The 27,506-nt window shown below is 38.0% G+C and overlaps 1 pseudogene; it reads left to right on the forward strand.

Moving 5' to 3' along the window:
* Positions 1-27,506, forward strand: part of LOC102839577 — a 49,423-nt pseudogene that overhangs the window by 21,470 nt on the left and 447 nt on the right.

The following is a 27,506-nucleotide window of genomic DNA, read 5'->3' on the forward strand; positions in this document are numbered from 1 at the left end:
GGAAGTTCTCTGTCAATGTATGATTGTAGCCGTTTCTGTATTACCTTTAGCAAAACTTTACTCGCTTGAGATATCAAAGAGATTGTCCTATAATTTCCGCATTCCGTTGGGTCACCTCTCTTTGGAATGGGCATAAACAATCGTGGTGTGGCACTGCGGCTTAATACACTGACCTAGACGGTCGGTTTGAACCACAAGGTGGGAGGTTCAAGCTTACCAGCTGCTCCTGGGAAACCCTATACAGGATCGCTCTGAGTTGGAACCGAATCAATGTCATGTAACAACAACAACAGCAAGGAATTTTGAGTTTATGTTTAGATATATGTACTGTTTTAGTCAGTGATATTTTATTGCACATTATTTTTCATTTTTGATTTGTGTATAGCAGTGTAATATTTAACCAATTTCTTTGCAACATTCCCCAAACTGCTGCAAATTTTATCAACATTTGTTCTAAAGAGAGATGCCTGTCAGTTCCCACCTGATCTAGGAAGTAATGCAGTAAGTGTGTAATCCTTAAGGTATCAATGATACTGCTTCTTAGATCAATCGAGAACTGTTAAAATTGAAGGTTGCAAAAGACAGAATGGAAGTTAAATAAGATGAAAGACTATGGAAAATAAAAGTTTTCACTCTTCTTTTCCTGCTTTAAAACATATTTCTTCCCTGTCTTTAACCTTTTCCCCACTTACTTACGTCACTGAGTATATGGAGAGCAGGAATTGTACCAAATACATGCAGGCAAAACTGAGAGACAGGGTGAAGAACACAAGAGGGAATATATTTTATAAACAATACTGGTAACCCAAAGCCTGCCTAGTTTCACTGTTATTCAAAAGATGATGGAAAACCTGTTTCTTTACTAAGTCTTTGCTTGTAGATATTAAATGTTTATAGATCATCTACCATGTGTCACACACTGTTCTTGGCAAGAGTTACAACAGCTGACATAACCAGACAAAAATCTACCCTAATTCAGACTCTTACCAAGAAATTTAAATTAAGCGGGGAAAAAAAACCCTTATTTTGGGAAACAATTTTTGAAAACTGTTTATTGTGAATTGAGTGAATGTTTATAGAGCAAATCATCAGTTTTATAGTCAACAAATCATACACTTTGTTTCATCTCAATGATAGCAATCTCCTCCATTTAACAACGATTACCCCACTTCCTCCATGTGGCTTTTATATCCATTCTACCCTCCTTCCCATCCTTCTCAACTGTGTCCTTAGGTAAGTGTTGCCCTTTTGATCTTGAATGATTGACCATTCCATGGTGAGCATGCCTTACTAGTGTTGTCACCATCTACTAGTGTTGTACCTATCTACTGCTAGGCTAAAAATTTGACCATGACAGTAAGTTTCAGACCTGAAGGATGGAAAGCTAAAGTCTTAGGTTCTCCCAGTCTCTTGTGAAGCCCTGGTCTGTTTTATGATTTTGAGTTTTGTTCCATATTTTCTCCCACTTTATCCAGATTCTGCTAATGTGATCCCTTTCTGAGTAGTTGGTAGTGGTGGACAGCCACCATCTAGTTCTTCGGGTTTCAGTGTCATGGGGACTGATGTTTACATGTCCATTAATCCATTATACTAATTATTCCCATGTGTCCTCAATTTTCATTACTCTTCTTTCGTTTGGGCAAGAAGAGACCAATAGTTGCACCTGAAATCGCTTTTAAGATCACATTCACTACTCATAAAATTAGGATGTAGCACATTGTCTTTGTGAACTATGTTATGCCAAACTCAGCAACCCATACCCTCAAGGTGTTTGGTAATATCTAACAAGTTTTCAAAAATATGGTGTGGCACTGTGGGTTAATGCGTCAGACTGCAAAGCTGTTTGAACTGCAAGGTTGGCAGTTCAAGCTTACCAGCTGCTCCTCGGAAACCCTATACAGGGTCGCTATGGGTCAGAACCTACTCGACAGCATTTAACAACAAAACATATGTACCCTGGTGTGGTGCTATAGGATAAACATTGAACTGCTAACCACAAGATAGGTGGTTTCAACAAACCAGCTGCTCCTTAGAAACAATTTACATGGTCTCTATGAGTCGAAACCGACTCAATAGCACTTAACAACCGCAACAACATGCTCCACCATGTTCATAGATACATTTGCAGCAAAAGTACATGACCTACACTATTTACCTTTGTTGCCTCTAACACTTGTTCTTTTCTCTTGTCTTCCTTTGCCTCCATCATTTTTTTAACAACCTTTATTGTATTGTATATTGCCTTCCCCTTCATCCAAATTGACACATATCTACCCTCTGGCATTGACAGAAGTTTCAGAAGTTCACGCTGGATTCAGAAGAGGACGTGTAACGGGGGATATCATTGCTGACGTCAGATAGATTTTGGCTGAAAGCAGAGAATACTAGAATGATGTTTACTTGTACTTTATTGACTATGCAAAGGTCTTCAATTGTGTGGCTCATGAAAAGCTATGGACAACATTGTGAAGTATGAGTATTCCAGAACACTTAATTGTGCTCATGATGAACCTGTACATAGACCAGGAGGGATTTGTTCGAACAGAACATGGGAACACTGAATGGTTTAAAATTAGGAAAGGTTGCAATGGGGTTGTATTGTTTCATTGTTCAACATGTATGCTGAGCAAATAATATGAGAAGCTGGGTTATATGAAGAAAAACATGGCATCAGGATTGGAAGAAGGCTCATTTACAACCTGCGATATGCAGATGATACAACCTTGCTTGCTGAAAGTGAAGAGGACTTAAAATAATTACTGATGAAGATCAAAGACCATAGTTTTCGGTATGGATTCCATCTCAATGTAAAGAAAACAAAATCCTCACCACTGGACCAATAAACAACATTCTTATCAATGGAGAAAAGATTGAAATTGTCAAAGACTTCATTTTTCTTGTATCAACCATCAACACTCATGGAATCAGCAGTCAAGAAATCAAACAACATATTGCATTAGGCAAATCTGCTGCACAAGATGTTTTTAAAGTGTTGAAGAGCAAAGATGTCAGCTTGAGGACTAGGTGTGCCTGACCCAATCCATGGTATTTTCAATAACCTCATATGCATATGAAAGCTGGACAGTGAATAAGGAAGATCATAGAAGAATTGATGCATTTGAGTTATGGTGTTGGAGGAGAATATTTAAAGTACCATGGGCTGCCAAAAGAACAAACAGATCTGTGTTGGAAGAAGTACAGCCAGAGTGCTCTTCGGAGTCCAGGATGGCCAAACTTCGTCTCTCATACTTCGGACATATTGTCAGGAGGGACCAGTCACTGGAGAAGGATATCATGTTTGGTAAGGTGGAGGGTCAGAGAAAAAGAGAAAGACCCCCAGCAAGTTGGATTAGCCAAGTGGCAGCATCAGTGGGCTCAAGAGTGGCAATAATTGTGAGGTTGACCCTGAACTGTGCAGTGTTTCATTCTGTTGTGCATAGGTTCACTATGAGTCAGTACCGACTCGATGGCACTTAACAACAACAATAACAACACCCTCGGGCATAGTTAATTCTAAGTAATTTATTCCCACTTCTTTCCATCCCTGGTAACCATTAAAAAATTGTGTGTGTGTTGAAACCTTTTCTTGACTTATTAATGTAGTGGTCTTAAACAATGTTTGTCCTTTTATAATTGACTAATTATAAAAGTCTGGTGTGGTGTTGTGGGATAAGCACCCTATCTCAAGGTCCGTTTGAACTGCAAGGTCGGTGGTTCAAACTCACCAGCCACTAATCGGAAACCCTATACAGGGTTGCTATGGGTCAGAATGAATTTGATGGCACTTTAACAACAGCAACAACAATAATTTCACTTAGCATAATGTTCTCCAGGTTCAACCAGGCCATAAGATGTTTCACTGTGCTATCATTATTCTTTAATGTTTCATAGTATTCCATTGTATGCATGTACTAAAATTCATCTATCCATTCTTCCATTGATGAACATTTAGTTGTTTCCATCTTTTTGCCATTGTGAATAGTGTTGCGGTGAACATTGTGTGCATATATCTGTTTGTGTTGTGGCTCTTATTTCTCTAGGATATATACCACATAAAGGGATTGCTAGTTCATATGTTTCTTATTTTCAACTTTTTGAGGAAGCCCCATACCATTTTCCACAGTTTTACTGTCTCACTAACAAAGTATGAGGGTTCTATTTCTTCATACCTTTGCCAGCATTTATTCATTTCTGGTTTTTTAATTTTGTTTTGTTTTTAACTTTGCTATTAATGCTGTGAAGGAGCTCTGGTAGCGTAGTGGTTACGAATCAGGCTGCGAACCTTACAGTCAGCAGTTCGAAACTACCAGCTGTTCCGTGGGAGAAAGATGAGGCTTTCTGCTCCCGTAAAGATTTACAGCCTTGGAAACCCTGTACAGGGTCACTATGAGTCGGAACCGACTCCACGGCACATAACAACAACAACAACATTAATGCTGTAATGAAATTACATCTCATTGTTGTTTTGATTTGCATCTCTCTAACACTATGGGTTGGAACCGACTTGACGGCACTTAACAACAACAACAACAATGGCTACTAGTGTGGCACTATGGTTTAATGCACTGGACTGCAAGGTCAGTTTGAACCATAGGGTCAGTGGTTGAAACTCATCAGCTGCTCCTCAGAAATCCTATACAGGGTTGCTATTAGTTGGACCCAAGTCGATGGCACTTAACGACAATGGCTAATGGAGTTCTGGCATAAGGATAAGCACTGGACTGCTAATCACAAGGTTAGCAGTTCAAACCCCTAACCCTAACTTTAGAAACACTAGATGTGGTGTGAAGTGAAACTGACTCAGCTGCACTTAAGAACAATGGCTAATGATTGTGAGAATTTCTTTATGTTTGTTGACCACTTGAATATAGTTTTTGGTAAAGTGTCTGTTCATGTCCTCTGTCCATTTAAAAATTGGATTATATGTCTTTGTCTTGTTGAGGTATTGGTGTATTCTATAAAATTTGCAGATTAGTCCCTTGTCTGATATCACCAATTTTCTCCAGCCTCCCCTCCCCCAACGCCCCCAATCTGTAGGTTCTCTTTCTACTATTTTGGTGAACTCTTTTAATGTGCATGTTGTTGTTGTTAAGTGCACTCAAAGTCAGTTCCAACTCATAGCAGCCCTGGCTGTATAGAGTTTCTGAGGAGCAAACCCACCAACCTTAGATTTATCAGTCCAGAGCTTAGCCTACAGTGCCACACCAGGATTAGTGTCTAATTTTTAGGAGATTTCAGTCATCTACTTAAGCAACATTTTTGTTAAAGATTAAGATTCTTATAGGCCAGAACACAAATACTTTATTAAATGAAAAGTTGTGCTTTTTAAAAAATATATATACCTCCTAACTTAGGCTGAATTTATATAGAAAAGGTCTAAGAATCGTTGGTAGGAAAATTGCAGGTGATTTGTTTCTGAATTAGTCACAATGATCTTATAGCTCTGGATAGTACTTTCTGTCCCAGGGAATTGACTTAGTATTTATATATAGCAATTATGTTAGAAATAAACCTGGATATTTCTGGTCAAATATAACTAAGAAAGAGTTTTTAAAAGAATATTATAGTGGGAAAATAAATTTCAATTGTCCAGTTGCCATCTATGTAAAAATAGCCAGGTGTGCTTGAGTCAATTCTGATTTATGGAGACTCCAAATACATCAGAGGAGAAAAACTATTAGGCTTTCAGTGGCTGACTTTTCAAAAGTAGATCTCCAGAGTTTTCTTCAGAAACATCACTGGGTACACTCATATCTCCAGTCTTTCAGTTAGTAGCTGACAGAGTTAGCAGTCTATACCACCCAGGGATTTTGTGTGTGTGGGGGGGGGGAGGGGGAGTAGTAAAGTGCATCTAGCTGAAGTATTTTCAATAGCCTCATATACATATGAAAGTTAGGCAAATAATGAATTAGGAAGACTGTGGAAGAATTGATGCATTTGAGTTATAGAAGGATGTCAAATGTAGAAGACTGCCAGAAGAACATACAAATCTGTACTGGAAGAAGTACAAGCAGAATGCTTCTTAGAAGCCCAAATGACCAGACTTCTTCTCTCATACTTTGAACTTATTATCAGAAGGGACCAATCCCTGGAGAAAAGCATCATGCTCCATCAAATGGAGGCTCAAGAACATGGGAGGTCTCCAATAAGACGGATTGATACAGTGGCAGCAGCAATGGGCTCAAGAGCAGCTGCAATTGTAAAAATGGCACAGGACCAGACAGTATTTTAGTCTGTTGTACATAGGGTCGTTATGGGTCAGAACAGACTCAATGGCACCTAATAACAACAAAAACAAATATTGTAAATTATAATAGAAAGTATAACTATTTTCCACTCCTTGGAAACCCTACAGAAGGTCACTATGACTCTGAACCAACTTGATGGCACTTAACAACCAACAACAGTTATTTAAGGACTTAAAATATTTCTCTCATTTCTTTTTCATATTGATCTATCAATCTGTCCAGCTTTCACTGGTTCTGTTTCTTTTTGAACCCTGACTAAGAGACATAAGCTCTTCAAAATTAAGAGGAAGGAGACTGAAATGTATAACTGCAAAAAAAACCATTAGTCCTAAAATTATTTTATCAAGCTTTTAGCCTATGACCTGGCTCAATTCACTTAAATCTGAGACTCAGGATTATAACACCTACCCTTACTTCATGGAACTGTTATGTGGGAAGATAAAAAAATAATGTATAGGAATGTGTTTTATATACAGCAAACCCCTGTAGAAATTGGAAGGATTTGGGGGATGCTGCTTTCTCTCTCTCTTTTTTTATTTATATAATTACATTTTCAGAAAAATGTAATGAGGGGACTTGGAAATTATTCATCATGAAAAGTCCATATATTAAATGTATTTATTCTTTGAGGTTTTTTTTTTTTCTCACTAATTTCTTATTCCTAATGACTCTTGTCTAGACAGAAGGAAACAAAAATTGCAAAGTTAAATCAGATTTGTGTTTGTCTCTCACATATTTGATTTTAAACTCTTTTTTCTATTTTTCTCTGACTTTTGGGAAGGCATCTTGTGCCTAAGTTAAGCAAAAATGCTAATCATGATTTTTTTGCACAGATTCCTTGAGATGCTTGCTTAGCTTTGAGGTGATCTAATCACATGCTAATAGAGTGATATTTAGACTTCATTTCAGAAGCCTAATTCTAAGAGTTAAAGTAATCAGTCTTGAATTGTTCCAATGCCATTTTTATTTCCTTCTTCAGTTACCTTTCTTTGTTTTTATAGCTGCTTCCCTTTTCATACTTTACACTTTACTTTCCTTCCTTTTAAAGATGTTAGATGATCACCAAAGGCCTTCCTTTAATTCTTATAAATATAATTTTTTTAAAAAAAATTGTAATTAAACATGTTTCCTGTATAATATGAGACTCAGAAAGTTACCACAGAAGCTATTAAGCAAAAGTCCTAGTACAGCTAAGAAGTTTGCTATGGGTATTTGAAAATCTCTGCTGATCCACAATTTAAACCAATTGTCCCTTCTCCTGAAATTTAACTTTAATGAACCTACTTTTTGGTGATGTGCTGTTAAGTGCCATCAGGTTGGTTATGACTCATAGAGCTCAAAACTTTGTTTTTAGTGACAATTTATTGTCTTGTAAAAAGCGTACGATTAATAGCCCAGGTGAGGATAATCCTCAAATTCTTACTTTGTTGCCTGTATCTTTATTTATTTAAAAAAAGAAAGGACAGGTCCTTATTTTTCTGTGATGTGAAACTAATTATAAACAAATTGTGAGGTAAATAAAAATAGTCTTCAGTGAAATTCCTAGCTCTAATAATGCATCTATGCTCGTCCTTGTGGTGTCTCCTTTATTTCATCCAGAGAGATACTCGTTAGGCCAAGTTTTCTGGGTTTGAATTCTAGCTCTGTGCCCACCACCTGAACAATCTTGTCCATCTGTTCAATGGAATTGATACCACTGTTTAGTTTTACAGCTGTGACAATGATTCTGTGATTTGATAAATGTCAAACACTTAGAAAATGCCTAGCACAGTGTTGTTGTCCTGGTAAGTATTAGTATTACAGCCTTCAAGCACAGGCAACTGGAATATGCCCTTCCTAGCATTGGAGCTAGGCCTGCCTTCCTCAGCAACACCAAGTCTCTATTCTCCCGAGTTATAATGACCTGGTCTAATGTCAAACCAATTATTTAACCTCTTTCATTTATGGTTTCTTCACCTGAAAAAAAATTAAGATTTTAATAAGTTTGTTTTGAGTTATAAAGGATCCCTGGTGGCTCAGTGATTAAGTGCTAACCAAAGGTCAACAGTCAGAACCCAACAGCCATTCCACAGGAGAAAGATGTGTCAGTCCATTTATATAAAGAAACCTTATGGGGCAACTCTGATATACTATAGGATTGCTATAAATTGGAGACAACTAGATGGCAGCGTGTTTGGTTTTTGTTTGTGTTGTTGTTAAGTGCCATCAAGTTGGTTCCAACTCATAGCAACCCTGTATAGGATTTCCGAGGAGCGCCTGGTGGATGTCAACCACAGACCTTGTGGTTTGAAGTCCAGTGCTGATCTTACAGATCCATACCAGGACTGTTTGGTTTATGGGTGTGAGGAATAAATTAGACTACACAATGCTTCCTTAATTTAGATTGTTTAACAGTTGCTATGAATGACATTGTACAGAACAGGTATTTCAAAATACTTGACTATACTCAGGAGGAACCTGTACATAGACAAAGAGACAGTCATTTGAATGAACAAGGACATATTGAATGGCTTAAAATCAGGAAAGGTATGTGCCAGGGCTGTATTCTTTTCATCATACTTATTCAATCTGTATGCTGAGTAAATAATCTGAGAAGCTGGATTATATGAAGAAGAACATGGCATCAGATTTGGAGGAAGACCCAATAATAACCTGCAATATATAGACAGTACAACATTGCATGCTGAAAGTGAAGAGGACTTAAAATACTTACTAATGAATATCAACAATCGTGAAGATTGTGCAAGATCAGCAGTGTTTTGCTCTGTTGTGCATAGGGCACCTAACAACAACAACAATTACACATGGCTTCCTTAATTCAGTTTAGCTTTTGTAACAATTAGTATTCCGTTACAAAAGCTAAACTTCTCTGAAGGGAACAGCACATTTATTATAGAGATTAGACTTCCTGTGAGTATGATAACTGGTTAAGAGGTCTAAATGTGTTCTTTCTGAGTCTAGAGTAGGGCTAGCAGTCCATAAGGAAAGAGGGAGATGAAGTGGGAACGCAGGGACAAACTTTAGTCCCTGAAGACAAGCTGGAATTCCTGAGGATACACTGAACTCTGCATCTGTCTTTCACTGGAACATGTACCCATCTCTCACTGCTTTTAAGCCTTCATTTTTGAAAATGCTAATGAACTGCAGGGATGCTGACACCTTGCCTTGAGCTGTATGTGAAACTGATGGGAAATTTGGAGAAGTTGATGGAGGAGATGCAACAGAAACTACAGGAAATGCAGGCATAACTACTGGGTCCATACCACAGGGGTGAGTGTGGCAATCCAGGACACGATTAACCTGAAATAGCATATGGACTATCCAAGAACAAGTATGGCTGAAGCTTCAGTTCTACCTACCCAATGTTGCACAAATTATGCTCATGGACTATCTAATGAAAAATCTTGCAGGAAAGAGAATTATCAAAACACATGTCCAGCTGAGGTAATTTGACACAGTATAAAGCTGCTACGGGTGTGTAATGATATTAAAACCGTATATACTTTGTCTTAGGTGTGAAAGAAATGAGAGATTCTTCATATTCCATAGCAGACCTGCCTCTGCTTCCATGCTCCCATCTTACATTGGCAAAAGGAGGGAGGACATAAGCTTATCAACTGAAAGGATTGCATGAACTTAAAAAGTTTTGGGGCGTCTTGGGGGAGAGTAAAAGCAGCCTCTTTCAACTGTATGCTTAGTGTTTAAGAACTTTTTCAGCAGCATATCCCACCCAGAATTATTCCCCCCAACACACTCCTTTTCCTAGTGAAGATAGGGTCAGTTTAGGGGAACAAATTTATAAAATCATGCCACCTCAGATCCACAGTTCACTGGGTACTCCACTGGTTTTGCCACTGAAGTCTGAGGCTGTAGAAATCCATATCCTAATTTTAGTAGCTAATGTGCTGGATGGCAAAGTCAGTTTGAACCACAAGGTAAGTGGGTCAAGCTTACCCAGCCACTCTTCGGAAATCCTATATAAGGTTGCTATGTGTCAGGACTGACTTGACGGCATTTTACAACAACAGCAACAACAAGGACCTGGTATGATTACTAACCCATCTCTGTTTTTCCAAGGCTCTCACAATTTGAAAACTGAACAGCCTGTGTTTTAGAAACCACTTCACTTCCAAACAAACTTGACCACCTGGTCACCCTAGAATCTAGTGCTCTTATCCATGCCATGTTTCCCACACTTCGGCTCTTTGGATTCAGGACTGCCATATTCTGAATCTTAACTTCTAAATCCATTGAACCACAAGTTTGGGCTGCCTGTCATAAAGTCTCTGAATTAGGGTCACCCTTTCTTTCTCTACAACATCCACTATTATCTCTTAAAAAATGAACACACAAAAATAACAGTAAATGTGGAGTCCTTTCCAATTCATGGTGGTCTCATATGTGTCAGGGTAAAACTGCTCACCACAGGGTTTTCAATGGTGATTTACTGGATCACTAGGCTTTTCTTTTGAAACATGGACTCAAAGCTCCTTCTGTTAGCAACTGTATGTTAACTGTTCCACCTAGGAACTCCATTATTTTTCTACACATCTCATTTCCTGTATCCCCCACCCCCCACCCCTCTAGGTGCATGCGACACCTTGTGAATCTATTTCTCATTGCAAAGAAACAGAACTAGGCTGATGAGATTGTTATTTTAAGATCTGAGAATCTCCAAGGGGACTTGAAAATGTTCTTGCTCTCAAGATGGATGGAGGTACAGAACACACTGTTCTCACAATGGTCACATTGGAATTGGCTCTAGAAGGGGAGAAAAAAGGAAAGGAGAAAAGGCTCACATGGGAAATGATACCATGGGGTGTCTGACCTCCTTACCCTTTTTCTTTCTTTTTATGGCAATGCCAACTGGGCACTATACTTGTGTTGTATCCTGAGTTCTTTTACCTGTAATGTGTAGTAAAGCTCTGTGGTCCAAATCCTTCAGTGTTGCTCCTGAGATGCAAAGTGAACCTTGAAATTTTTTAAAATGCTATTTCTTTCTCCTCAAATACTGACTTTCAAATGTATTGCCTTTATTTTCCTTGAATGATGAATCACAAGGTGAACGTCAGATTAAGATGGGAATGAAAAATTACTTAATATTCTTAAATATTATACCAGTTTGCTCTATGGCTATCCAACTGATTCAGGTGATGTCATGGAAAAATGTATCAATGCACATTAAACTGTAGGTTTGTCATAAGTCCTGTGGCCATATATAAATTGGTTGATTAGATGTGTTTATTGTATAGTCCAAATGAAACTATGGATAACAATTCAATTTATTGAAGTGATTCTTGTATCCCAAAAGAAAATAACGTTTTCACACAGCAGGGAACAGAAACTCCAATGCCTCACTAATGAACACATAGACACGATAGATAAATAGAACTTCACAAATATATGTATATACACATGCACACTCATATAGACATTTATATTCTCTCAATCACAAATTTAGCATTGCTAATTTGTTAGACAAATAGTATTCTCTTGCTGCTTCCTTATTTAGCAACAAAATAAATATAAGTGACCAATGAAGTTAACCTTTTATTTATTTGTTTCTTAGCAATTTGTGTTTATAAAGTGTCCTTTGCTTATTTTTCTGTTGTATTTTAATGTTATTCTTAGAGATTGAAAACTTGCATGTTTACTCATTGCTTTTATTTTTATTTTCTTGTTAATATGCAGAGGTTGTAGCTATAATGCACTCAAAGTTATTGACATCTTCTTTTATCTTTGGATTGATTGCCAAACTTTAAAAAATATTTAATCATATAATACGTATGGAACTTATCTGGGAAAATATAGATTGAATAAAATTGAAATGGATTTTGTTCCAAACAAGTAGGTAATTAATTGCCTTAATACTATTTACTGAGAAATCACTTCTTTCCCAGTTTCTGTGCCAGAATATGAAACTATGTAAATTAAGAAACCTTGAGTCAGGTTTAACAATTAGAGAATTAATGTGAAAACCAGTTGTCGTCCTTGTACCCAAACACAAAGCCATTGCCTTACAGTTGGATTGGATGTATAGTGATCCTATACAACAGAGTAGAACTGGTCCACAGGGTTTCTGAGGGTGTAAAACTTTATAGAAATAGACTGCCTCATTTTTCTCTCTTGGCACATAGGATGGGTTCAAACCATGCATTTCCCCATAGAAGTCAGGTGATTAACCTATTGTATCACAGGCCCCCTTCTTTGCCAATTTCCCTTCTGTCTTCTTATTCTCCAAAACATCCTCCAGTGTCTGCCTTGGACCAAGAAACCTCGACTATTTCCATAGCCTAGAGAGAAATTCTATATATCTGAGTTCTCTCTTTCCTTCTCAGTTTCTCTTAGTGTTTTAAATATAATTTAAATATAATTAATTTAGTTACACTACACCATAAGAGAAAAATTAACTAAGAAAAATATGCATGTCATCTTTGTACAACAATGAAAGTATGCATGCATGAATATGCTCAACCATTTTATTATTTAGAAGTAATCTATAATTGAAAAATTCAAAGATCCATAGTTATATAAACTATCCTGGTATAGCAAATGTTCATTAATAATAAAAAAGTCAATGTCTGAGTTATCTACCATAGCAGAAATACTACAAGTGGATAGCTTTAACAACAGAAATTTATTATTTCACAGTTTAAACTAGAAGAACAAATTCTAGGGTAAGGCTTTTTCTTTCTCTCAGTTCTAGGGGAAGGTCCTTGCCATCAATCTTCCCCTAGATCTAGGAGTTTTCCAATGGAAGGACCCTGGGTAAAAGGGCAGCTCTGTTTCTGGCTCTTTTTTCTTGATGATAGTAGGTCCTTCTGATCACTGATAACTTGTTTAATCTCTTTCATATCTCAAAAGAGAGTAACATAAAATACAACCTAATTCTGTAAATTACATCCTACTTCTTTAATATATCTACCTCGTTACCATAGTTGTTGTTGGTATGTGCTGTGGGGTTGGTTCTAACTCATAGCTGCCCTGTATAGAGTTTCCGAGGTTATAAATCTTTGGAGAAGCAGAAAGCCTTACCATAAAGATGATGTTAATAGGATAGCTACATTAGATCTCAAAATAGAGTATAATTGCATAATTCTGAAAATCATGACCCAGCCTAGTTAACACATTTTGTTGCTGCTGTTGTTAGGCTTCCTAAAGTCAGTAAGGATGCATAGTGACCCTATGCACAACAGACCGAAACACTGTTCGGTCATTGCCGTTGCTGCCTCCACTGTGTCAATCCATCTCGTTGGGGGTTTTCCTCTTTTCCTCTGACCCTCCACTTTATCAAACATGATATCCTTCTCCAGTAACTGTTCCCTCCTGATAATATGTATGAAGTATGAAAGATGAAGTTGGGCCATCCTGGCTTCCAAGGAGCACTCTGGCTGCACTTCTTCCAACACAGAGCTGTTTGTTCTTTTGGCAGTCCATGGTACTTTCAAAATTCCAAAACAATAACTCAGTTGCATCAGTTCTTCTACAGTTTTCCTTATTCACTGTCCAACTTTAGCATGCATCTGAGGTTATTGAAAATACCGTGGCTTGCGTCAGGCACACGTTAGTCTTCAGATTGACATCTTTGCTCTTCAACACTTTAAAGAGATCTTGTGCAGCAGATTTGCCTCATGCAATACACCTTTTTTTACTGCTGCTTCAATGAGTGTTGATGGTTGATCCAAGCAAAATGAAGTCTTTGACAACTTCAGTCTTTTGTCCATTTATCTTGATGTCATTTATTGTGAGGATTTTTGTTTTCTTTACATTGAAGTACAACTAATACCAAAGACTGTGGTCTTTGATCTTCATCAGTATTTTAAGTCCTCTTTACTTTCAGCAAGCAAAGTTATATCATCTGCATATAGCAGCTTTTTAATGAACACATATTGTGGGCAACAGAATTCAGTCCGTAACAGCCAGGAAGAGAGGCAACTTACTTTCTTGATTATACTTTATACTAGAGTAAATACAAAAAGCTCTGTAACAAAAATCAAATGTATCAAAATAAAAAGCTATTGTTTCTTAACGTATTTTCCAGCTATGTCTATACACTTCTGAAAGGGATGTTTCCATCTCTCTAACCATTACCTGAAGTATTCTGTGTTCTTCAATTTACGCCATATCAAAATGACAGTTTTGACATCTTCTAGGAACTCAAATTGAGTTCCTTTTCAATGTTCTTTTAGTTAGGGGGACAAAAAAATTTCTGAATGAGGAATATCAGGACTGTAGGATGGATGGGGTGAGGTTTTCCAAAGAAGTTCACATAGGACAACCCTTGCCAACCTCAAAGATTGAGCATTGCCATTACTTTCCTGGGCTTTTTCCTCAATAATGCAATTTTCAATTCTTCTTAAAACTTCATAATAAACCTCCACGATCATCCTGTATCCTTCAGGAATATCTGTCAAGATTTCTCTTTGGAATCCCAAAATACAGTCACCACAACCTTCTGAATTGACTACCCTGCCTTGAGTTAACTAGCCCTTTGGAAGCCATTGATTTGATTGACTTTTATTTTCAAAGGCACCCTAATGAGACTAAGATAAATTTATTACTGAAATTAATTGTCTGAAGCCATCCACTGATTGCAGAGACATGTTTAAACACATTTTTAAAGAATAAATCTGTGCATGTGTGAACTGGAACCCTAGTAGCAATACTTTTCCATTTATTCTCATAAGTTGACTAAATCAATTAATTGATATCTAAATGCCTCTGTGTTGGAAGAAGTGCAGCCAGAGTGCTCCTTGGAGGCCAGAATGGCCAAACTTCATCTCTCATACTTTGGACATATTGTCAGAAGGGACCAGTTGCAGGAGAAGGATATCATGTTTGGTAAGGTGGAGGGTCAGAGAAAAAGAGGAAGATCCCCAGTGAGATGGATTGTCAAAGTGGCAGCATCAATGGGCTCAAGCGTGGCAACAATTGTGAGGTTGGCTCAGGACCTGGCAATGTTTCATTCTGTTGTGCACAGGGTCGCTATGAGTTGGTATCGACTCGATGACACCTAACAACAACAACAAATGCCTTTGTAGTTATTATAAGGACCCACTGTAGGTAGACATAGTTAAAGCAGTCATTTTCAAAAAAACACACTTTGGTGATACTCGGGTTGCTCTTGTTATGTGCCGTCGAGTTGGTTCCAACCCATAGCAACTCTATGTACAACAGAAGTAAATTCCACCCAGTCCCGCACTATCCTCCCAACTGCTGCTATGCATGAGCCCATTGTTGCTGTCAATGTTCCAATTCGTCTCATTGGGGTCTTCCTTTTTTTCCTTGTCCCTCCACTTTACCAAGCATGATGCCCTTCTCCAGGAACTGGTCCCACCTGACAACATGTCTGAAATATGAGAGACAAAGTCTGGCCATTGTGAATTTTTATTGTGAATTATGTGATAGAACATGGGAGAACACTAGCTTCACATTCATCCTATCATATATTGTTACATTGCCATGGTTACAATCCCCTCCATGCATCATCAACCAACCAAAAGGCACACCCCGCAAGCCTGCTCCTTGGTCATCAGCACCCAGCCCCTCTCCCTCTCTGGGTCTAGAGTTTCCAGCCACTCCACCTCTCCACATCATCTTCTCTGCCTCCATCTCTGGTATCCTTGCTTCTCTGGGTAGGGTCCCGCACTCTGCTCTTCTCCCTTGATGGTCCCAGGGGCCTCTGCTCCTGGCCTGAAAAGTCAGTCACTCCCTTCCTTTTGTTATAAAACATCTACTTTTACATTTCCAACCCTCACAGTCTGGCCTGATAGTAATTATTCACTATTATACCATACGAATGCTATCCCCATCTCCTCTCATCAGTCCTGCCCAGACAGAGTGGATACTACTCAGTGGAGATTCTACCTTCCTCCATACCCTCTGGATCTACACTCCCTCTTGTTGTAAGCCAGTCACTTCTTGCCTTTGTAGCCCCCTCATTTTGGGTTGTTGTTGTTGTTGTTGTTGTTGTTGTTGAGTACCATGGAGTCGGTTCCAATTCATAGTGACCCTGCACAGGGTTTCTGAGGCTGGAGCAGAAAGCCTCATCTTTCTCCTGTGGAATGGCTCATAGTTTCTAACTGCCAACCTTGAGGTTAGCAGCCTGATTCGTAACCACTACACTACCAGAGCTCCTTCTAGCCAATGGTCAAGGTGCCCATTCCTGTCTACCCTGTGTATCGAGGGGGTGGGAATGATCCTCGATGTAAAGATTTGCTCCCTCTTTTGAGCTACTGCATCCATAGGTGTAGGTCAAGTTCATCAAATTGTATCAGTTTATTCTTTTTTCCTCTTCTTTCTTCTTCTAGTTGAGCTCTGATAATCCAGCCTTTGAAGACAGGTCAAGTGGATATTATCTGCAAGTGTGGGTGTTCTTGTGCATATGCCCTCTCTTTATATCAGCTGGATGCTTCATTCTCCACTCTAGTCCTCTGTGGCTATGTCACTGACCCTGGGTCCAGGAGTCCCCAGGTATTGCTAAACTGCTGGCCAACTAGGTCTCCACTCGTGTTCACAAATGTGTATTGAATGTGGTTGTACTTAGTTGGCAGATTCATTGCTATTTTTCTCTCGCTTCCCCTTATTGGTGACCAATGTGGTCATCTGTCAGAGCATGTATCTGCTCATGTATTCCCATTGGGTCTTAGTCTTGGAAGGGGGTTTGCTCTGAAGGGACCCGACCACTTGCCTTGATGTCTCCTGGGTGAGCAACTTGCTTCTTCTTGTATTAGTCAGTCAGACTGCCTATATTGTTTTGTATTTTTCCTGTCGGTCTTTCTTTCAAGAAGTATCTTTTGTTCTTCTAGCCTCTCCAGGCTAGTCTCCTTGCCCTTTCAAGTGGAAATTTCCCTCCTCTGAAGATTCTGGATGGGGTTCATGATTCCACCTATGGTCTTATGTAATGCAGAAGCTCTGCAGGAAGCCTCCTTCACTGGGCAGGTTGTAGCCGCATTTTAGGTATTCCAGTCACTTATAGGCAGAAGACAGACTTACAAGATTTCTATGGTGATATTTCTGGTTATTTTTCTCTCTCACCCTCAAGTGTCTATTTTATAATGGTATGCAAGATTAACAAAGATTCAAAAGACAGCCAAGCATCTTAACATTATTTCCCCCCTTTTGCCCATTCCATCCATGTCTCAATCCCTGTATCACAAAGCCCTGTTGTTTCAAGGTTGTGCATACATTATTACTAACCTCTGTCCCACTTAGCCCATGCAAATATGCCTAATTCTTTTCTCATCCTCCTTGTTCTTCCCTTCCCCTTCTTGTGTATTGCCCCCCTCCCTACCACCCAACCATCCTGTGTCCATTCCCTACCCTGTGCTCTACTTTCCCCTCCCTCCCCTCACCCCACCACCCCACATCCTGGTAACCAGCAAATAATACCCCCCTTTATTATGGGTTCTTTTCCTTAATCTTTTATAGTAGTGGTCATATGCAGTATTTCTCCTTTTGTGACTGACTAATTTCACTCAAGGTACTGTCCTCAAGGTTCATCCATGTTATGTGATAGCTTACAGCCTCCTTGTTGTTCTTTAAGGTAGCATAATATTCCATTGTGTGTATGTACCACAGTTTGTTTATCCATTCTTCAGCTGATGGGCACTTAGGCTGTCTCCATCTTTTTGCTATTGTAAATAGTGCTGCTATGAACATTGGTGTGCATATATCTACTCGTGTTATGGCTCGCATTTCTTGTGGGGAAATACCAAGTAAAGGAATTGCTGGATCATAAGGTACTTCTATTTCCAACCTTCTGAGGAAGCACCATATTGCTTTCCAGAGAGGTTGGACCATTTTGCAATCCCACTAGCAATGCAGGAGCGTCCTAGTCTCTCCACATCCTCACCAGCATTTATTGTCCTTTACTTTTTTGATCTTTGCTGTTATTGCTGGGGTGAGATGATATCTCATTATTGTTTTGAGTTGCAACTCTCTAATGGCTAGTGATAGTGAACATTTCTTCATATGTTTATTGGCTGCCTGGATCTCCTCCTTGGTGAAGTGTCTGTTTATGTCCAACACCCATTTTTTAATTGGGTTATTTAACTTTTTCTTGTAGAGGTGTTGTAGTTTCCCATATATTTTAGAAATGAATCCCTTGTCTGCTATGTTGTTGCAAAAAATTGTTTTCCCATTCTGTGGGTTCCCTTTTTAATCTTTTGGCAAAGTCTTTTTTTTGCACATAAGTTTTTAATTTTTGTACATCCCAATCATCTAGATATGTTTCTTATTATTTTGTACACAACATTGCAGTTTAGGCTCAGCTGTGTGTTCTACAAGTGTGAAGGTCATTGTGATTGACTACTGCATAGCCTGTATATAGCTATTTCTACTATACATTTTCTCCTCTATTCTTAGAAACGAATGCTTGGGCTTCCCACATTTTCTAACCCCCAGATAAAGTCACCCAAAACCTCAGTAATATATTCCTCCATAATCTGTGGAAGAGATTTACAGGAGAAGTTTGCCAGATCACAAGGATGCACATTCTTGATATCATTAAGTGCTGCCAGATTGTTTCCCAGATTTGTTGGCTTGTGTTCCTAATGTATTTTGGCAGGATTAGCACAAGGTTGAAAATGTGATTTTCTGCCAATATTCTGTAATAGGTTGAATTATTCTATAAATTGTTTCTAGACATTTATACTCTCTCATTCACAATTTAACCTTTATTAATTTGTTGACAAATGGTATTCTCTTAGTCATTCTTTATCTGGCATGTCTTTATTAAATGACTTCATATATAAATAGTAAGTAATTTCATAGCTATAAGTAAAGTAAAAAAGAAATCTAATGTTCAAACTAATTTTACTTACAAGATTTACCGGGTTGCCAAATAATCTTTTAGATTATTTTTGAGGAATAACACATACAATGAGTATTTAGTTTTACTTGTTGTTGTTTGTCAGAAATATTTTGAATGCAATTATATTCTCCATTGCAAAAATATTAACACCAACCATTCCTCACAACAGCACACCTTACTTCTCTATTGGGTTCGATGATTCTTGCAATGGTCATGCAAGATTCAGATATCATACTCACAGTTGTGGAGTTTATTTGAGAAATTAACAGATTATGGATTACAATTCAAGATCAGAAATGTTAAAGGTACAGTTGTTATAATCAGACAGCCTCTCCTTAGCTGAGCTCACAGGTAGGCCTCTCTCTGCCCATCTAATGTTTCAAAGCTCATTTAGGGCTGCTGATAAATGTCCACAGGACACACTACTCCACCATAAGCCTCCCTGAAAGCACTTAGCTCTAGTTGTCTCAGTTAAGTACCTAGAGGCATCCCAGTCTTCAAGCAATTTACTCAGCTATACTTGCTCCATGGGTTGAAAAGTCTACCACTCTCTCTCATGCGCTGGCTCTTGGTTGTGCTGTTGTTGTTCCTCTGCAGCTCCTCTGGTATCACAGTTTTCTGTCCTTGGTTGAGGAGATTCCATGTGCAGGGATATCAGGGTCCTAAGGGCATGCTTCATTACTGGCTCTTCTTCTGTGGTGGTAGTGAGATTTCTTCTCCTGCTTCTGAGATGGTTAATTTTATCGCTATCTTAGAGTTTCGAATTTTTACCATTACAATTAACCATTAACATGCACTGCTAAATCAAGACTTCCAATCAGAATCTTCTACCATCTTATCTTATCCAGACCCACTACTAAAAGAATTGTTTGGTAGGAGTTATGAAGACTAAGACTAGAAGAGACATATTCATTACGTTGCACATATTGTTTGAATAAAGGCTTAGATACGGTATAATATGAGTAACAGAATCATTAAAATTTTAATGATTACTATATTCATTTTACATTTTAAGATGTCATGGAACAGAAATAATGAAAGCTTCCATTTAATAAATACCCCCTATGAGTCAGGGCCATCACTCATCTATCTGTCAGTTGTTATACTGTGGGGGCTTGCATGTTGCTTTGATGCTTGAAGTGATGTCACAAGTATGTTAAATACCAGCAGGGTCACCTATGGTGGACAGGTTTCAGAGAGGAGTTTCCTGACTAGGGCAGAGTAGGATTAAGGAGAGGGGGTTACTTCTGAATGTTTAGCTATTGAAAACCATATGATTAACAACAGAACATTGCCAGATAAAGTGCCACAACATAAGCCCATCAACTTGGAAGACATCCAAATTACAACTGGGGAGAAGCTGCCTTCTCAAAGTGAAGTAGACCATAATGATGTGAATTGAGTAAAGCTTTCAGGACCTTCATTTACTGATGAGGCACAACTCAAAATGAGGAGAAACATCTACAAGCATTAATAGTTGGAATATGGAATGTATGAAGTATGAACCTAGGAAAATTGGAAGCTGTCAAAAACAAAATGTAACACATAAAGATTGACATCCTAGACATTAGTGAGCTGAAATGGACTGGTAATAGCCATTTTTAATCAGACAATCATATGGTTTACTATGCCAGGAATGACAAATTCAAGAAGAAAGGTTTCACATTCATTATCAAAAAGAATATATCCATATGCTACAAGGAAGACCAGTTAATACCAATACTGTTCCAATTGATGAACCAATCACAAAAGTCAGTGATGATGAAATTAAGCCACCAGCCACTCACCGGAAACTCTATACAAGCTCGCTATGGATTGGAACAGACTCCACAACACTTAACAACAGCAACAGCCAGCTTTAGTCTGAATAGATCAAATATGCAATCAAGATGCATTCATAATTACTGGTGATTGGAATGCAAAACTTGGAAACAGAGATGAAGGATCCACAGTTGGAAACTATGGCCTTAGTGACATAAATGATACTGGAGATTGCCTGATAGAATCTTGCAGCACCATAGACTTATTACTTATTCACTGCAAGTACTTTTTTAAACAACATAGAAGGTTCATGTTTCACCTAGATCTCACCAGCAGGAATTCAGAGGAATCAAATGACTACATCTGTGGAAAGAGACTGTGTAAGACCTCAATATCATCAGCCAAAACTAGGTCAGTGGCAGACTGTGAAACAGACCATCAATTGTTATTTGTTGTGAAGTGTCATCGAGTCGGTTCTGACCCATAGAGACCGTGTACAGGGTTTCCGAGGAGCAGCTGGTGAACTTGAATTGCCAACCTTGCAGTTCAAATGGCTTTGCAGTCTGACACATTAACCCACAGCGCCACACCAGGACTCCAGACCATCAATTGCTCATATACAAATTTAGGCTGAAACTGAAGGAAAATAAGTTCATGTAACCTTGAATAGATCCCAGTTGAAATTAGAAACCATCTTAAGAATGATTTGATGCATTAGACACTAATGACCAAGGAACAAAAGTGTTGTGGGATGACATCAAGAACATCATACAAGAAGAAAGGAAAAGGTCATTAAAAAGACAGGAAAGAAAGAAAAGACTAAAATGGATATCAGAAGAGACTCTGAAACTTGTTCTTGAGTGTAGAGAAGCTAAAGTGAATGGAAGAAATGAGGAAGTAAAAGAGTTGAGCATAAATTTCAGAGGAGAACTTCAGAAAACAAAGTAAATCATTGTAATGAAATATGCAAAGACCTGGAATTAGAAAGCCAAAAAGGAATGCTCAGCATTTTTTAAGCTGAAAGAACTGAAAAAAATATTCAAGTATTGATTTGCAATATTTAAGGATCCTAAGAGTCCTGGTATCATCCTGTAGGATAAGCACTGGACTGCTAACTGAAAGGTCAGCAGTTTAAATTCACCAACTGCTCCTTGGAAATGCTATACAGGGTTGCTGTGTGTCAGAACTGACTTGACAGCACATAACAACAACAACAACATAGACAAAACATTGAATGATGCAGAAGGCACCAAAAGAAGATAATACTTACAGTCATTGTACCAATGTACAAAAAAAAAAAGATCAATATTCAACATTTTTAGAGGTAGCATATGATCAAGAATTGTTGGTACTGAAGGAAGAAGTTCATATTGCACTGAAGGCATTTGCAAAAAAAAACAAAAACCAACAACTCCAGGAATTTACAGAATATAAATTGAATTTTTCAACAAACTGATGAGACACTGGAGATGCTATCTTATCTATACTAAGAAATTTGGAAAAGAGCTACCAGGCCAACCAATTTGGAGAGATCCATATTTACGTTTATTCCAAAGAGAATACCCAACAGAATGCAGAACTCATAGAATAACATCTGAACATCACAAGCAAGTAAAATTTTGCTAAATATAATTTAAAAACAGTTGCAATGCTACATTATTAGGGAACTACCAGAAATTCAAGTAGGATTCAGAAGAGAACATGATACTAAATAAATATATCATTGCTAGCTTCAGATGGATCTTGACTGAAAGTAGAGAATATTAAAAAGATGTTTACTTGTGCTTAATTGACTGTGTGGAGACTTTTGACTGTATGAACCATAACAAATTTGGGATGATATTGTGAAAAGTGAATATGTCAGAACCTTTAATTGTGCTCACAAGGAAGTTTGTACAACAGAATAAAAGGATACTGAATAGTTTAAAATTAGGGAAGATGTGCACCAAGATTATATTTTTTCATCATATTTATTAAATCTGTGGAGTCCTGGTGAGACACTGTAGGATGATCACAAGGTCAGCAGTTTAAACCTACTATGTGCTCTGTGGAAACCCTCTACGGGGTTGCTATGAGTTGGAACCAACTTCACGGCATTTAACAACAACAACATTCAATTTGTATGATGAGTAAATAATCTGAGAAGCTGGATTATATGAAGAAGAACATGTATCAGGATTGGAGGAAGACTCATTAGCAGCCTGCCATAATCAGATGACACAGGGACTTGAAGTACTTAGGGATGATGATCAAAGATTATAGTCTTCATTCTGGATAGCACCTCTGTAAAGAAAATGAGAATCCTCACAATTGTACAAATAAATAACATCATGATAAATGGAGACAAGATTGAAGTTGTCAAAGACTTCATTTCTCTTGGATCCACAATCAATGTTGATGGAATCAGCAGCCAAAAAATCAAATGATGTATTGCATTAGGCAAATCTACTGCCAAAGACATCCTTAAAGTGTTAAAGAACAAAGATATCACTTTGAGGACTAAAATGTGCCTGATCCAAGGAATTTTCAGTTGCTTCATATGTACATGAAAGATGGACAATAAACATACTATAGAAGAATTGATAAATTTGATTATGATGTTGTAGAACAAATAAGTATGTCTTAGCCAACATGCTCCTTAGAAGCGAAGATTATGAGACTTAGTCTCTCATACTTTGGATATGTTGTCAGAAAGGACCCATCCCTGGAGAAGAGCAACATGTGTTAAAAAGCAGAGGATCAAAAAAAAAAAAAAGAGAAAGACACCCAACAGGATGGATTGTCACAATAGCAGCAACAATGGGGTCAAACATAGCAGTATTTGTGAGGATGGTGTAGGACTGGGCAGTGTTTTGTTCTGTTATACAAAAGATTGTTATGAGTTAGAACCTACTCAGTAGCACCTAACAACACCAATGTGAGTCTCAGTGACATTAGAAATTAATTTGTAATTGAATTGAAAATTTCCACAATATAATATGTCACATATGCTTCTTTTTCTTTAAATTCTTCATGCCACTTTGTCTAATAATTCATTTCCACAGAGACTGCACAATAGCTGTTAATATTGATTCTATTTTGGTGTATGTATTTGTTCTGTTCATAATATATTATTCTCTTATAAATGGCATTCCGTACTGTCACGATGCACATTCTAACACTTCACTTTGCTAAATATAGTGGAAAAGCACATTTATAGCAAATAAGTCCTAATGGATAACATGTCAATAGAAGGTATTATAGGCATTGTTATCCCTGCATGTTCTCTGAGTTTAACGGATTCTGAATTAAACTAGAAAGGAGCACTGATGGTGCACTAATTAAGCACTTATCTGATAACTAAAAGGTTGTTAATAATCCAAGAAGCTGGATTATATGAACAAGAAAAAAAGAAATCCGTGTTGGAAGAAGTACCACCAGAATGCTCCTTAGAAGTCAATATGACTAGACTTCAACTCTCATATTCTGGACATAATGTCAGAAAATACCATTCCCTGGAAAACATCATGCTTGATAAAATGGAAGGTCAGAAAAAAAGAAGGAGTCCTCACGTGAGTTGGACTGGCACAGTGGCAACCGCAATGGGCTAAAAAGTAGCAGTAATTGTGAGGCTAGCACAGGATTGGGTGGGGTTTCGTTCTGTTGTACATAAGGTTGCTATGGATTGTTGTTGTTGTTGTTGTTGTTGTTGTTGTTAGGTGCTATCAAGTTGGAACCTACTCATAGTGACCTTATGCACAACAGAACGAAACACTGACCAATTCTGGGCCAACCTCACAATTGTTGCCACGCTCGAGCCCATCGATGCTGCCACTTTGCCAATCGATCTCGCTGGGAGTCTTCCTCTTTTTCTCTGACCCTCCACCTTACCAAACATGATAACCTTCTCCAGTGACTGGTCCCTCATGACAATATGTCCAAAGTATGAGGGATGAAATTTGGCTATGGATTGGAGCCAACTTAATGGCACCCAACATCAAATGAGATGGGACTGACTGTGCGGCATCTAACAACAATAATAACACTGTTTAAAAAGTACCAAATATGCTATATGAACCTATATTTAATAAAGAAATGACTTACTTAAATTCTATTAAATATTTCACCAAGTGTCTGACTTTATGTCTGTTTAATTATGTTCAAATGCTTGAGATGAAATGTTTCTAAAGTCACATATGAGATTGTACTAGCAAACTATTATCCGTACATTGCTGTTGTTGTTGGTAAGGGCCACCATGTCAGTTCTGATTCATAGCGACCCTATATAGGGTTTCTGAGGAGTGACTGGTGAGTTTGCAGTTCAAGCTTTCAGTTCAAGCCCAAATTGCAGTTCTGGATTAACCCACAGCGCCACACCAGGACTCCATAGGGGAGGTAAAAAGTCACCTATGCATTATCAATGCATGGAGTAAAGACATCATTTTAGGGTCTTGAAATATATAACATTTCACTATTTGGTCTCTTGGCATCTGTTTCAACAACCAATCAGTTCCTAGATTCCCAGTTAGTACTTGAAAGCAGGGTGAGTCAAAGCTGGCTTAGAAACTTGCTTCTTAATGGGAATACCATGGGCACACCTCTGTTTCATCACTGCTCTATGATTTGGTCCAAGGAATATGCTATTGTTATTGTTGTAAAGTGCCATCGAGTCAATTTTGACTCATAGCAACCCTGTATAGGGTTTCCATTGGAACCGCTGACCTTGCAGCTCAAACTGAACTTGTGGTCTAGCACATTATCCTGCAGCACCTCACCAGGAATATAACAAGTGAATTTTTAAGTTTTGTTTTCATTAATACATCACCTTTGACAGTAGACTGAAGATGTAACTATTTACTGATTATTTATGATAATGATTATTTAACGATATTCTGAATCCAGCCATGATTCTAGATTAGAAGATGAACTAAGTGAATTTCCTGTCTTTTCTTCATAGCTCAGTCAGCAAAACACACTATCAGGTCCAGCCGGATTACTGTTTATGAGAAAGGTGACAGATGTGGGCTTGGCCACATTCAGAAGGAGGTAAATTACAAGTTGGCCTTTGGAAACGCTGAGCAGGGTTGCTCTGAGTCAAACTTGACTAAAGGGCACATAACAATAACAGCCAACAACAGCGGTTTCACTTTTAGCTCTTTCCCAAATGTTGTTTTCCAACCTGCAACTTTCACTAAGTAGGGATTCTGAAGAGTAAATTATGCTCAGTGAAAACGTAAGGATATACCCAAGCTGAAGATGCTAGGTGCTAATTTGTCTAATTTGCCTAAAGACAGTTAAATGTTATTAGGTCTGTTTTGATTGAAAAATTGTGCATATTTTAAAATATAATTTCAAAAGCATTATTTGCTTACCTCAGTTAATTGCCTCCTATTTAATTATACTCCATGATCTTGGCTCACCCAGGTTTTTCAGAGATGTAGTTTTCCTAATGATTAGAAAAATCTTGGGGCAGTCTGTGAAGTGAAATCAGACTATTTGGCTCAACTGATGTCACAGATTTAATGTGCCGCACTGTTTTCAGATAGGAAAAGACCATGAAGACCAGTTAGGTATGTCCATTCACTTAGCACCTAACTCTTACAATGTTTTGCTCCTGGTGCTTAATTCTTCAGAAAGTGTTCATATTTGCTTTTTCTCATGTAAAGATTTCCTCAGCTCTCTTTAGGTCTACTTCATTACTTGACTTCATATGTTTTCACTTTTGGATTTCTTATTCTCTGTGGACAAGATTTTTGACATCCATCTTCTCTCTAACAACCAGAATGTTACGCATTTTAGAATTACCCATACCATCATCTGCTCACCTTCCTTCCATTCACTACAGAAAATGTATGTGTGGACTAAGAACATCATATGGCCATTTTTCCACCTCTCTTCATATAATTGCAAGTCTCATTCTTCTAATCCTAGTATAAAAAATTCTCAGTCATTTATTGTGAAACAAATAGTCTCTATGGCTATTAAAAGAATTATTCCTCATCCCCAGAATTATTTGGATAAATTCTGTATAATAAACTTTTCCAGACTATGTAATTCAAAAGGATGTTTAAGGAGTTAATATTAAATGATGGATCAAGCCTTCAGGAAATATGGAGCATAGTGACAAAGGTTTCCTGGTCATATATATGTATCTATAAAATATGGAATATAGAGAGTCATTTTGAAAAAATAGTTTTAAGTCACATTTTAAGCTGCTAAACCATTCAAGAATCCTTGCTGGCTAGTGAGCTACTGTAATAAAATTTCATCTTTTATAGATGAAAGAAGAATCATAAGGTATTAGTTGATAATTCCTCAGTTTTCTTTGTTAAGTGACATAAAGTAAGTTTTCATAGTGACCCTGTATAGGGTTTCTGAGGAGTGGCTGGTGGGTTTGAACTGCTGATATTGCAGTTAGCTTTAAAGATTTAAAATGCAAATCTGGAGTCTTTTTTTATGGGTTTAAATCGATGCTGATTGGTACTCTACAGAACTGCATAGCTTTCCCAGAACAACACGCAATTGGCAGTAAGAAGCATTAATGATTAATTTACTAAACCCGTCCTAAACATCTGGTAGTAGCTTCAGGATAATAGCAGTGAGCATCCAGGTAGTAGCGTTTCTTTCTATCCATAATATGGTGAAGGAAGTTCAGGAAGTGGGTAGGGAGCGCTTTGAGGAACCCTTTACCACAGGTTTGCAGT

The sequence above is a fragment of the Chrysochloris asiatica genome, unplaced genomic scaffold (genome assembly GCF_000296735.1).
Source record: "Chrysochloris asiatica unplaced genomic scaffold, ChrAsi1.0 scaffold00077, whole genome shotgun sequence".
Classification (NCBI taxonomy): domain Eukaryota; kingdom Metazoa; phylum Chordata; class Mammalia; order Afrosoricida; family Chrysochloridae; genus Chrysochloris; species Chrysochloris asiatica.